General features: G+C 34.3%; 1 protein-coding gene across 37 annotated transcripts in view; it reads right to left on the minus strand.

Annotated features, from left to right (window-relative positions):
* The window catches only part of rbfox3b (RNA binding fox-1 homolog 3b), a 997,536-nt gene that overhangs the window by 607,616 nt on the left and 377,420 nt on the right, over positions 1-12,500 (minus strand). The window lies entirely within an intron of this gene.

Below are 12,500 nucleotides of genomic sequence, written 5' to 3' on the forward strand. Positions count from 1 at the left end.
TAATCGGCTGCTAGCATAAAACTGGTTCCCTCGTGAAAATCCCTATAGGATTTTCCCATAGGCTTTTCGAAGATTGCGAATAATAAGCTCTGTGTTCAAACACAGTTCATTACACTTACACGTTTTGTCCAGCCGGATAATCCTTACACGAAAATACAACTTGGAGCACTTTTGGATCTTAAATGCAAAAGCAAGAATTGAAAAGCTAACATTAGGCTATAAACAGACTACATCGCCCTCGGGGCGCTCGCCTGTGACGTCAGCACCACCCTGCTACAGACGACTTATCAAGCTTATTTTTAGAAATAATGTCCAAGACAAAGAGTTAATCTGTCTGTATATTATATTATAATCCACGCTATATATTATAAACAAATAAATACGCAAAAATACATAGACCTTTGTGCCTTTTGGATCGTATTTACGTGGGAAATACATCTTTTTTACTTTAAGGTTGTTCTCAAAGTTTTAAAACTGCGTGTATAAATCTGCCTATATAGTATTTTCATCAGACATATTTAAATAAGTGTAGTGCTCGCGCACACAGTCTGCTTACCTTAACAGATGACAGAAAGGCGTGAGGAGGAACAAGTCTATCAAATGGCCGCAAGTTCCATCATCATGGACACAGAGCAACATTCAATATTCCTTTTGTCACGACGTACAGCAAAAAGCAGCCCATACAGTCACATCTGCTATACGTTTTATGGAGGAGTGTAAATATTGCAGTTATGACTGAGTAAAATGTGTTCAGATGAAGAAAAAAAAGACGAAAAATCACTTGATCATGTTAAAATGACAGTTAATATGTCTGTATTTTACACATTTATTCACACGTTTGCATTACTGAGGGCAGGAGAGAGACAGGCTGCACTGGTGAACAGTATCTTCATAATATCGTTTAATTAAAATAAATGATCAACAAATGAATCTGTATCGACGGCCTTTACATGTGAAGGAATTATCTATACACAATCTGAATTCTTAATAAGAAAAACACAAAAAATTATAAAATAATATTCATGAAAATACCTAAATAACAGCCAAATCCAAATGCCCAACACAAGCGAGCTGCGCTACAGACCAGATGAGCTCGATGACGTATAATGTCTCCGACACCGCCTGTAGTCTCATTTAGCAACTTGATAGCAACCGTATTTTTAAAGAAGCATGGCCGAATTAAAACTTTAAAAGTGTGATGTAACTGATGTGGTTTATGTCGTAGAACAAAACGTGAAAATATCTTGAATTTGTGTTAGCCACGTACCTTATTTAAGCGATTTTACTGAAACCCCATTCAAAAAACCCATTGACTTTGGGACGAGGGAACCGGAAGTGCTAAAATGCTAACTCGCTTCCGGGTTTTTGCATACAAATTGACGTCATAGTTCCTCCACTCTATTCTACCCCTTAGCCCCTCCCCTAATTTTCCGCATTCACTTGAAGGGGTATGGGTATCCTAACTCTCTTTAGCTTAAAGGCGTAGGCCTAAGGGGAAGGGCTAGATACCCCTTGAAAGAGAGATTTTTCAGGACCACACTCTAAACCAAGGGGTAGGAAAATTTAGCAGAATACACCACCTACAACAGCATCATGGCTGCACACTGAAGTCAGGAGATCCACAAATTAGTATTTTTGTCATTATTACAAATTTTTACAACAAACAAGCACATGTTTAATATATTGATAACAGCATTCGTGTTTTACTGTTATGGTTTTTAGCCTCAGTATAAACACATATACAATATTCATTGGGAGTGTGCTTTCGCAAATGAACCTGTCAGACGAACGCCGCTCACTTTGACGTTAATTTTGCCGAATAACTTGTCACCCAGTGATAAGCACAGTTATTCGGCAAAATTGCTACACATCCTTCAACTACATTCATTCAGGTGACGCTCAAATAAAACCCTGAAAGTTAAATCCTGCTGCCTTAAATGTGTGGAGTTAAATAAATGTTTCTAGTCATCTCAACTTACATTATTTAGACTAAAAATAAGGTTAATTTTTTTTTGTTTATTGATAAAATTTGATCTACTTTATTATTAAACATTTAGTTCATAATTCGATTGTTAAAATAAGGTAAATCAACATTAAACAGTATTTGACTTTGTCAATAAATATTTTTTTGCAGTGTAACATTTACCATTTTTTTCTCATGGAGAAAGGCTAATTATTTTTGTTTGGCTGGAACAAATATAAAGTAAGAAAATCATTAAAATTGCTAATATTTTTTAGTGCCCGTGAAGTGCTCTGAAAAGTGTAGGACAGAGTAGCTCCTCCCCTTTTACCAAAACAAACAATAGTGTTGTTTTTAATCACAGCTCTGCCAGTGTGAGCTCCAGCGCATCAAATGAAAAGCAAATGAGAAGCGTCTTGAAGGGGGCAGGGCATGTCAGATACTAGAAAGCATTTGATTGGTCAGAAGACTTGATGAGAAACTAAAATATGAGGCGACGTGGAGAAAAATACAAAAAAATGAGCTAATCCTTTTAGGCGCAAGTGGCTAGGGCCCAATCCCAATTCTTCCCCTTATCCCCATTTCGCGCATTCACGTGAAGGGGTAGGGGTGTCCCAATTCTCTTTAGCTTGAAGGCGTAGGCCTAAGGGGAAGGGTTAGATACCCCAGAAAGAAAGATTTTTCAGGACCAAACTCAAAACGAAGGGCCCGATGGCCCGGGGTTAGCATGCGAGATGCTCGGGACAGTACACAGAATGGTTACTGGCCTGATTGGGCCAGTGCTGCTTTTTAATTTTTATTTTTTTTCTTACACTTGTTTCTTTTATTCTTGTTTATGTAAAGCACTTTAAATTGCCACTGTGTATAAAATGTGCTATATAAAAAAAACTTGCCTTGCCTTCTCTTAACTAAAGATTATTTGGCTGCCACTGTTTGTCAATTATGTGCAAATACAGGCTGCTTTCACACCCAGATGTTTGTTTTGGAACCTGTGTTGTTGACAACCAGTGTTGTGATAAGAAATGCACCGCTGTGATAAAATGAACGCACTCCCTTCACATTCTTAGTCTACATTAAAAAAAAATAAATAAAACAATAAAAATCAAAGGTCATAATTGATTAAACTGTAGGTTGATGTGATGATTCTGTTGATGCATCAAGCAAGAACAAGAAGTGAAATTCATTTTAAAACTAGGTTTACAACCAAAAGAAAAATACAAACATTGACTATAGTATAGACTGATGTAATGAGCCTGTTTCTAAAATTAGGCATTTTAAACAAATGAAAAACATAAAATTGTTGTAGTTTAACTAAACCACACATTAAACAATTCACTTTAATTAATTTAATAAGTATTGTCATTTAATTAAATCTATTTATTTAAATATATATATATATATATATATATATATATATATATATATATATATATATATATATATATATATATATATATATCTTCGGTAAGGGCTACATTCATGGAACTCACCTCAGTCACTGTCGTTAGTTGTCAAAACTCTATTATTATTATTATTTTTTGTTCAAATCAATTTAAGTTATTGTATGCACATTTCAGAGGATGTGCATTTTATGGCAGGGGTGCATTTCTTGGCATAACACCGGTTCATCTGTTATTTCTCTCTATATATAATCTAAGCCTATAATGCATAATTCTAGCCAATGTTTTTTTAAGAGATTAATCAATAGATAGATTTTTACAAAACTTGACAACTGAAATGAGGCCATGTATGAGAAAGTCTGACCTCTCTGATTTATATTTGGTGACAATGTCTGTGGGTGTCAAATTAAAGTGCACATATTTGCTTATATATATTTAGCAATTTATATATATATATATATATATATATATGTGCATATATATATATATATATATATATATATATATATATATATATATATATATATATGCATATATATATATATATATATATATATATATATATATATATATATATATATATATATATATATATATATGCATATATATATATATATATATATATATATATATATATATATATATATATATATATATATATATATATATATATATGCATATATATATATATATATGCATATATATATATATATATGCATATATATATATATATATATATATATATATATATATATATATATATATATATATATATATATATATGCATATATATATATATATATATATATATATGCATATATATATATATATATATATATATATATATATATATATATATATATATATATATATATATATATATATGCATATATATATATATATATATATATATATATATATATATATATATATATATATATATGCATATATATATATATATATATATATATATATATATATATATGCATATATATATATATATATATATATATATAGATATATATATGCATATATATATATATATATATGCATATATATATATATATATATATATATATATATATATATATATATATATATATATGCATATATATATATATATGCATATATATATATATATATATATATATATATATATATATATATATATATATATATATATATATGCATATATATATATATATATATATATATATATATATATATATATATATATATATGCATATATATATATATATATATATATATATATATATATATATATATATATGCAGTGTGCTATGGCTGTATATCAGCACTGGTGGGAGGCGTGCGTTGGCACGAGGCTGCAGGAACGTAACATGAAATGCTATCCGTCAACACAGATTTCTCACCAGACTGCTGTTGTGTTTGTGATAAGGAGGGACAAGGCTGAATCCAGCTTCTTATTCGCAGCTTCTTATTGAATCTATCGGGTTTATCTTAAAAACCGCGAGGCTTCCATTTTTCACCTTTTTATTTGCGCTCAAGAGAACACACTGAGCAAGGCCTTATTATGCGGTTGTGGCGCCATCTTGTGGATAGACAACATCAACCGCCGCCAACGAGCTCTCAGAAATTGTAAACATTTTAAAATAGGCACTATTCTTACAAATAAACTGCATAGTTGCAATCTAAACAACTACATTCTCGACTAAAAGCCTCAAAAGTATATTTGGTAGTCTAACAGCAGTAATATTTGTCAAACTGTAGTGTAAACCGGTAATTTGTCTATACGTCTATTTTCTAGATTAAATAATCTAGAAAATAAGCAGCAGCACTACAGTTTTCAACACTGACGATACTCAGAAATGGCCATCAAATCAGAATATTGATTGATTTCAAAAGCATTGTGGAGTAATAAAGCTCTGAAAATTCAGCTTTTCATTGCAGCGATAAATGAAACTTGATACTTAAAGAAATAATAAGTACCTTTTTTTGTACTGCTTCAAACAAATGCATACAATTTAAGCATTTTTTTTTCAAACACAGATACAAAGGAGATGAAGAAGGACATCTGCGATCTATACCGAGGGTGTTTTCCATACATACTTGATGCACCGCCGGAATCAATATGTTCGCAGTGCTCTCTGATGCCTAGTAAGTGCCCTTATGTGTTCATTTCAGCCTGCAGTCAATAAAAAACCCAGCAGGAACCCGAGAGCAACATTTCACTGCTTTGACAATCTGTCCTGTATGAAGTGCTGGGGAAAAGATCCCCATTACACCGCTGTCAAGCAAACACTTACTGTGCGGCTATCTATTTCACTTTAGGTCTGTTGCTTAAAATGCAAAACAAATATAAATAAAATGTAATGGAGCATGAGAATAAAGTCTCTTTAAAAAAAATAAAGTCATTTTTTTAAATATTCCCCAAATTATGTTAAACAGAGGAATTTTTTACAGTATTTCCTATAATATTTTTTTCTTCTGGAGAAAGTCTTATTTGTTTTAATTCGGCTAGAAGAAAAACAGGTTTTAACTTTTCTAAAACCATTTTAAGGTCAATGTTATTAGCCCCCTTCAGCAATATTTGTTTTCGTTTGACTACTACAGTACTACTGTTTTGCAATGACTTGCCTTATTATGATAACTTGCCTAATTCACCTAGTTCAGCCTTTAAATGCCACTTTAAGCTGAATACTAGTATCTTGAAGAATATCTAGTCAAATATTATGTACTGCCATTAGGGGTGTCAAAATAAATTGTTTCTTCGGTGCACTGCGATGCAGATGCGGACAATTCTGTATCGGTTCAGTAATAATCATAACCGGTTATTATGTACGGACGTCATTTATCTCCTATGCACTCTGTCGCGAGGGAGGTGAGAGCGAGTATTTACAACACTCAGGCAACTCGGGGCCGGCCCGTGGCATAGGCACCATAGGCATATGCTAAGGGCGCTGTACATCCAGGGGGGCGGCAGAATTGAGCGCGGTTCAGTTGGTTTTGTTTTCGATTTTCCTGACACACATTCAGTTATAGACGGCAATAACTCAAAAACCTCTTACCCTAAAAAGATCTAAAGTGTGTTTCCAACAAAAAGCTGGTTATGTTTCACAGCTGTCTTTCTTTTTTTTTTTTCGCTTGACATTACGAACACTGCTCTGTTTAAGCCCTCGCAATATGTGTTTAACCGGGAGAGCTCGCGCTGAGAGGAGCTCTCAGTAAGGGACCGTCGGAAAAGTACTTCTTTTTTTTTTGTTTTTTTTGTTTTTTCTGCTCCGCTCAGCGCAAGCACTCCCTGTTGCGAGGGCTTAAGTGTGTGTGTGTGTGTGTGTGTGTGTGTGTGTGTGTTTGTGTGTGTGTGTGTTTGTTTGTTTGTTTGTTTGGTGCTGTCTATGTTTGTGTATGTGTTTGAATGAGAGACAGTGTGGTGCTGTGTGTTTATACAGACAGCTTGTTATAGCCTCCGCCCTAAAATATAACACTGTATATAGAAAGCATCGTCAATGCACCGAGATATCGAATTGAACCAAATCAAAGGCATGATAATCATAACCGAACCGAACAGTGAGACCAGTATAGGTTCACACCTCATGACAAGGACAAAATAAATCAGTTATCAGAAATGAGTTATTAAAGAGCACCTATTATGGGTTCCGTGTAGGGTTGTAACAATATATCGGTATGACGGTCTACCACGATTTGAACGTGCACGATTATCATACCATGAACAATTGCATATCAACGGTTTTAACCCTTAAAGACCGAGACAGCCGCCCGCGGCTAAAAAATAAGTATTGCTCTTAAATGTTTAATAACTTTTGATCCGCTGATCCGATTCATAAAATTCAAAGATTGGCATAAAGAAGAGAATCTCATCTTTCCAGTGCTGTATCACATAACGCGGACTTTCAGAGGCTCCGGAATCAGTGCGGTTACGGCATCAAAATTTGACAACGCTGATTTGACAAAGAAACGCTCGTCACTGTCTCCGGACAAACCAGACATGATACATTGATGCATTGTCCCTCCCCCATGCCCAGATTGGTTCAAACTCGCTATATCACAACCAATAAGCATAGGTTTCGCTTTTGTTTGTGGCCCAACAATGAGCTTTTTGAACAACACGGAAGGAGAGATAGGCATACATTTATGCGCGGCTAAATAAAACGCAAAAAAAAAAGTTTTGCATGAAATAATTCTCATACTAAGTACTTTTGCATGCACAGCAGCACAGAAACATGACAAAACAGTGACACAGCAAAGACGAACTACTGCTGCTCTTGCTGTTTTCAAAAGACGCAAATGAAGGTGCAGCTGTTTGTCTGCATTGCAGACAACCATATCCAAATCCATATCCACAGACAACCATATCCATGCTGGCACATAAAACCTAAGGATGTTCCATATTGAATCTAGTTTCGTTATGTAACTATTTATAGTATAGTAAATATTTATATCTATTTTTTTACTGAGGATTTGCACCATGTTTATTTGGTCTTTATTTGGACTTTGACACATTATTTATTATTTTCTTATTTTTTTATTTGTTCATTGTAAGTGGTGTTGTTTATAGTAACTGAAAATATATTATTTGGAAAAAGTCAAATTTGCTTCACTGTTCTATTATTTTGTAACATTTGTAACATACCGTATACCGCAAAACCGTCAAACCGTGGTATTGTGTTAGACGATTATCATACCGTAAAAAATTCATACCGTTACAACCCTAGTTCCGTGCAATGTGTAAACAGCTCTAAGGGAATGAAAACATCCAGCTGAGGTTTAAATCTAAAAGTGCGGCATGTCTAAAACTATTGATTCCTTAGCAAATTATTTGACTCAATATAGAGTCGAATAAACAAATTGAGGTGGGTTCGGATATTTTGTTGGATTGCATCAACGTCGATACAATACATCTCCAAATATGTACTTACAGTTCTTTTAAAATGTGCACGTGCTTTCCCTCCACACACTAGCGGTGGCGCAGGGGATCACGGGACTGATCATGAGGCGAAGATAACGATCACTGTCAGAGATTCGGTTGCGGGTGGGGCTGGGGCAAACTGAACTGGCGCTCTAGGCATAAGATGATCATGCTGCCCTTAAACTGAAAGTGAAAACGTAAGACAGGGTTGTGATTGCGCGTACGATAGCGAGAACTGGAGCAGTGGGGGGATCATCGTGGACGAAAGTGAGGAGTTGTCGCAGACTGGGTCGCCTCTATGCCCTGGCTGTGGGGAATAAAGGGTTAAAGTTTATTTTCACAACAGTATAGCCAACCGTGTGCTGTGTGTGATCCTGTCATTTTTCAGATTTTTGATACAATAACCTATGCTGCAGCATGGGATTCGCCGGCAATTTGCTATAGGCTATATGCCGAGCTAGTGTGTTTCCCATACTAATAAACTTCCGGTGACCTGTTATTGTGAACTTTTTTTCTATTTTATACGGTTCCTTTTACAGCATCGATGTTGTAATATCATTAAAATACATTCAGTTAAACAAACTTTGGTATTTATTTAGTTGCTTAAACGTAAAACGAGACAAAAAGCCGTTTACTCACATCCGCCCGTCAGAATCGTCAGGCTAGCGCAGAAGCTCCATTGAATATACTGGGTTAAAATAAAAGCTCATATTATAAAGAAATGGCTGGGGGAAATGTAATTTAAAGCAGCGCTTCTTGTACAATATAGGACCCACTTTAAATCGGATATCACTCAGCTAGTGGAAATCGCTGTTTTTTAAAGAAAACAGACCTTAAACGCGCCGGTTTTTGCATTGACATTCAATGTGCCGGAAGAGCTTAACCCAGGTTACTGGCAAATTAAAAGTCCTATTAGCATGCTTCGGCCCCATTGAAGGAGCAGCAGAGACTATTGGACTTTGTCAGACTTTGACAGGGACTTTGTCAGTAACATTGGCAGTTTCTTCTTCCTCCGGATCGTAACACGTAAGTGTCATTAAAATTGTTGCCTCGTTTTGTGTCGTTTGCAAAATATGTGGTTAATTGTGTGTTGTAACTTGTAATCTCTCAGCGTGGCTTGTAATCACGCATCTATTATAGATCAGTGGTTGTACTGTATCTCTCAGGTTAAATCTGTATGGGGCTGCTCACATATCGCATCCAGAACCACGTTAAAAACGTGACGCGTGCTTCTTCCTTTATTGATTTTAAATGCGTTTATGAGCTGGCAATCCTCTGCTGTTTGGCTTCGCTATGGCCACCATCAGCCGTTCCAACACATATGTGGCGCGGTCAACTTTTTGCCACTGTGTGGATTAATACTCAATGTGTGTCATTGTTATTACTTGGGGTTAGGTTTGAGAGTAGAGCAACATGCTGGTGTTTAACTGCATTCATTTATTGCATTTCTGCGTTAGGCTGTCATATACTCTTGATGGCTATTTCATAGCCTCTGTCACGTGCTGAACGATGTCGACCAATCGCAACAGACTTGGTCATCGGACCAATCAGCGCAAATTAGCTTCGTGCTAAGGAGGGGTTTGGGAACAAATGAATCGCTGAACGAATCATATGGGAGTCGCTGGGATAATTATGTAAAAATAAATGTATAAGACCAAGAAAGTGCGTTTTAACCTTGCATGCATATCAGCCTGTTGTTGAAGACCCCTAAAACCAAAATATGACCTTTTTAATGAAAAAAAGGGGCTCTTTAAAACTATTATATTTAGAAATGTGTTGAAAAAAAAAATCTTCTCTCCGTTAAACAGAAATTGGGGAAGAAATATACAGGTGGGCTAATAATTCTGACTTCAACTGTACACTGTAAAAATCATTTTATGCTTGGATGTTTGTTGCATTAAAATAGATAGTTTAAGATATTTGCTAGCCAGTTTTGGAGTTAACATGTTCTAAATTCATATACATATGTATGTATATACATATGTATGTATGTATATATATATATACATATGTATGTATGTATATATATATATATATATATATATATATATATATATATATATATATATATATATATATATATATATATATATATATATATATATATACATACATACATACACACACACATACACACATACACACACTTGAAGTCAGAATTAATAGCCCCCTTGAATTATTAGCCTGCCTGTTTATTTTTTTCCCCCAATGTCTGTTTAACGGAGAGCAGATTTTTTTCAACACATTTCTAAACATAATAGTTTTAATAACTCATCTCTAATAACTGATTTATTTTATCTTTGCCTTGATGACAGGAAATAATATTTGACTAGATATTCTTCAGACACTTCTATACAGCTTAAAGTGACATTTAAAGGTTTAACTAGGTTAATTATGTTAACTAGGCAGGTTAAGGTAATTAGGCAAGTTATTGTATAACGATAGTTTGTTCTGTAGACTATCGAAAAAAATATTTAGCTTAAAGGGGCTAATAATATTGAACTTAAATTGTTGTTAAAAAAATGTTAACTGTTTTTACTCTAGCCAAAATAAAACCAATAAGACTTTCTTCAGGAGAAAAAATATTATCAGACATACTGTGAACATTTCCTTGCTCTCTTAAACATTATTTGGAAAATATTTAATTAAAAAAATAATTCAAATGGGGGGCTAATAATTCTGCATGTTTACTCCGTTTTGGCGCGGGTTTCCTCCGGCTGCTTCAGTGTGCCCCACCACTATAGGGGAATTGTAAGAGTGTGAATGGAAGTTTACGGGTGTTTCCCTGTATTGGGTTGCTTTTGGAAGGGCATCTGCTTTGTAAAGCATTTGCAGAAATAGTTGTCGATTCATTCCGCTGTGGCTACCCCTGATAAATAAGGGACTAAGCCGAAGGAAAATTAATAATTTTTTTTTTTCACAATGTACTGTTGGCTATTGTGCAAAATAAGACTGCTTTTGTGTTCCAGTGTCACACATTCTCTGCACATTGAATTAAGGGGGAAAAAAGGAAAACTAAAAATAGTGCATGAATTAGTTTAAATAATAATAATAATAATAATAATAATAATAATAATAATAATAATAATAATAATAATAATAATAAAAAAATGTAAGTTACACCCTGAAAAAAACTTGCAAGTTCTGAAGTTGAGAAGCTAAGTAGAAGTAAAGTCCTTTGGAATCCCAAATTGGACAAATGCATTGTGTAGAAAGTGTACAACTGAGCAATAATAATGATGCACATTTACATGAGCTGTGCAACAGATAATGTGCTGATGTGAAGATTTACTCTCATTTTAAAGATTATTACCTGCTTACACACACACACACACACACACACACACACACACACACACACACACACACACACACACACACACACACACACACACACACACACACACACACACACACAGAGACTCTCACATCCATCAAGTTTGTGTCAGTAACAGATGTTCTGTGTTCAGTGTACATCTCTCTCTCAGACGCACATACACTAATGTGATTTTACAAATTACATCACTGCGACGCCTCTGTGTGCGTGTTTGTGTGTGTGTATGTGTGTGGTGTTATTGTGTGTGTGTGTGTGCAGCAGTGGGTTTTTCTGCATCTCTGATGTGTTTCAGTTCATTTGAGCTGCATTTTTTCTGCAGCGTCTCGTCCTCGTGATCACATGACTACAAGCAAGCTAAAAGACATTGGACTAAAGCTGAGACCACACATACTGATGCATTTAAAATGCCTCAAATCCATTATACACAGTAAATTAAATAAATAAATAAATTTATACACACAGTAAACAATCCCTAATTTTACTGTTTATTTCCGGCAGCTGGGGTGCTGAAAATTTTTTTTTTTTAAATAAATAACGTCTATTAAATTACAAAAATGTACTTACATTTCTGGTAAATTTCTGTAATATATATAAACCATGCTGGTTTAAAGTTGATAAAATTATAATAATGATAACATCAATAATAATAATAATAATGCTTAAAATAATAATAATAATATTCCCGTGTTGGTTTGAAGTTGATTGCTTCGTCAAATTCAGCGATTCTCTTTGTTCTTGGTTTGGTGCTTTTCGCAGCTGAAATCACACTGCAAATATGTATTTGACAGAAAGTCATGCCTTTAACTCATCTCAATAAGTTAATCAGGTTTCCACTGGATTGAAGTTATATACAGTTTAACAAATCTGTTTTTAGTCAGCTTGAGTGATGCA

This window comes from Danio rerio, chromosome 3 (assembly GCF_052040795.2).
Source record: "Danio rerio strain M-AB ecotype USA chromosome 3, GRCz13ab, whole genome shotgun sequence".
NCBI lineage: Eukaryota > Metazoa > Chordata > Actinopteri > Cypriniformes > Danionidae > Danio > Danio rerio.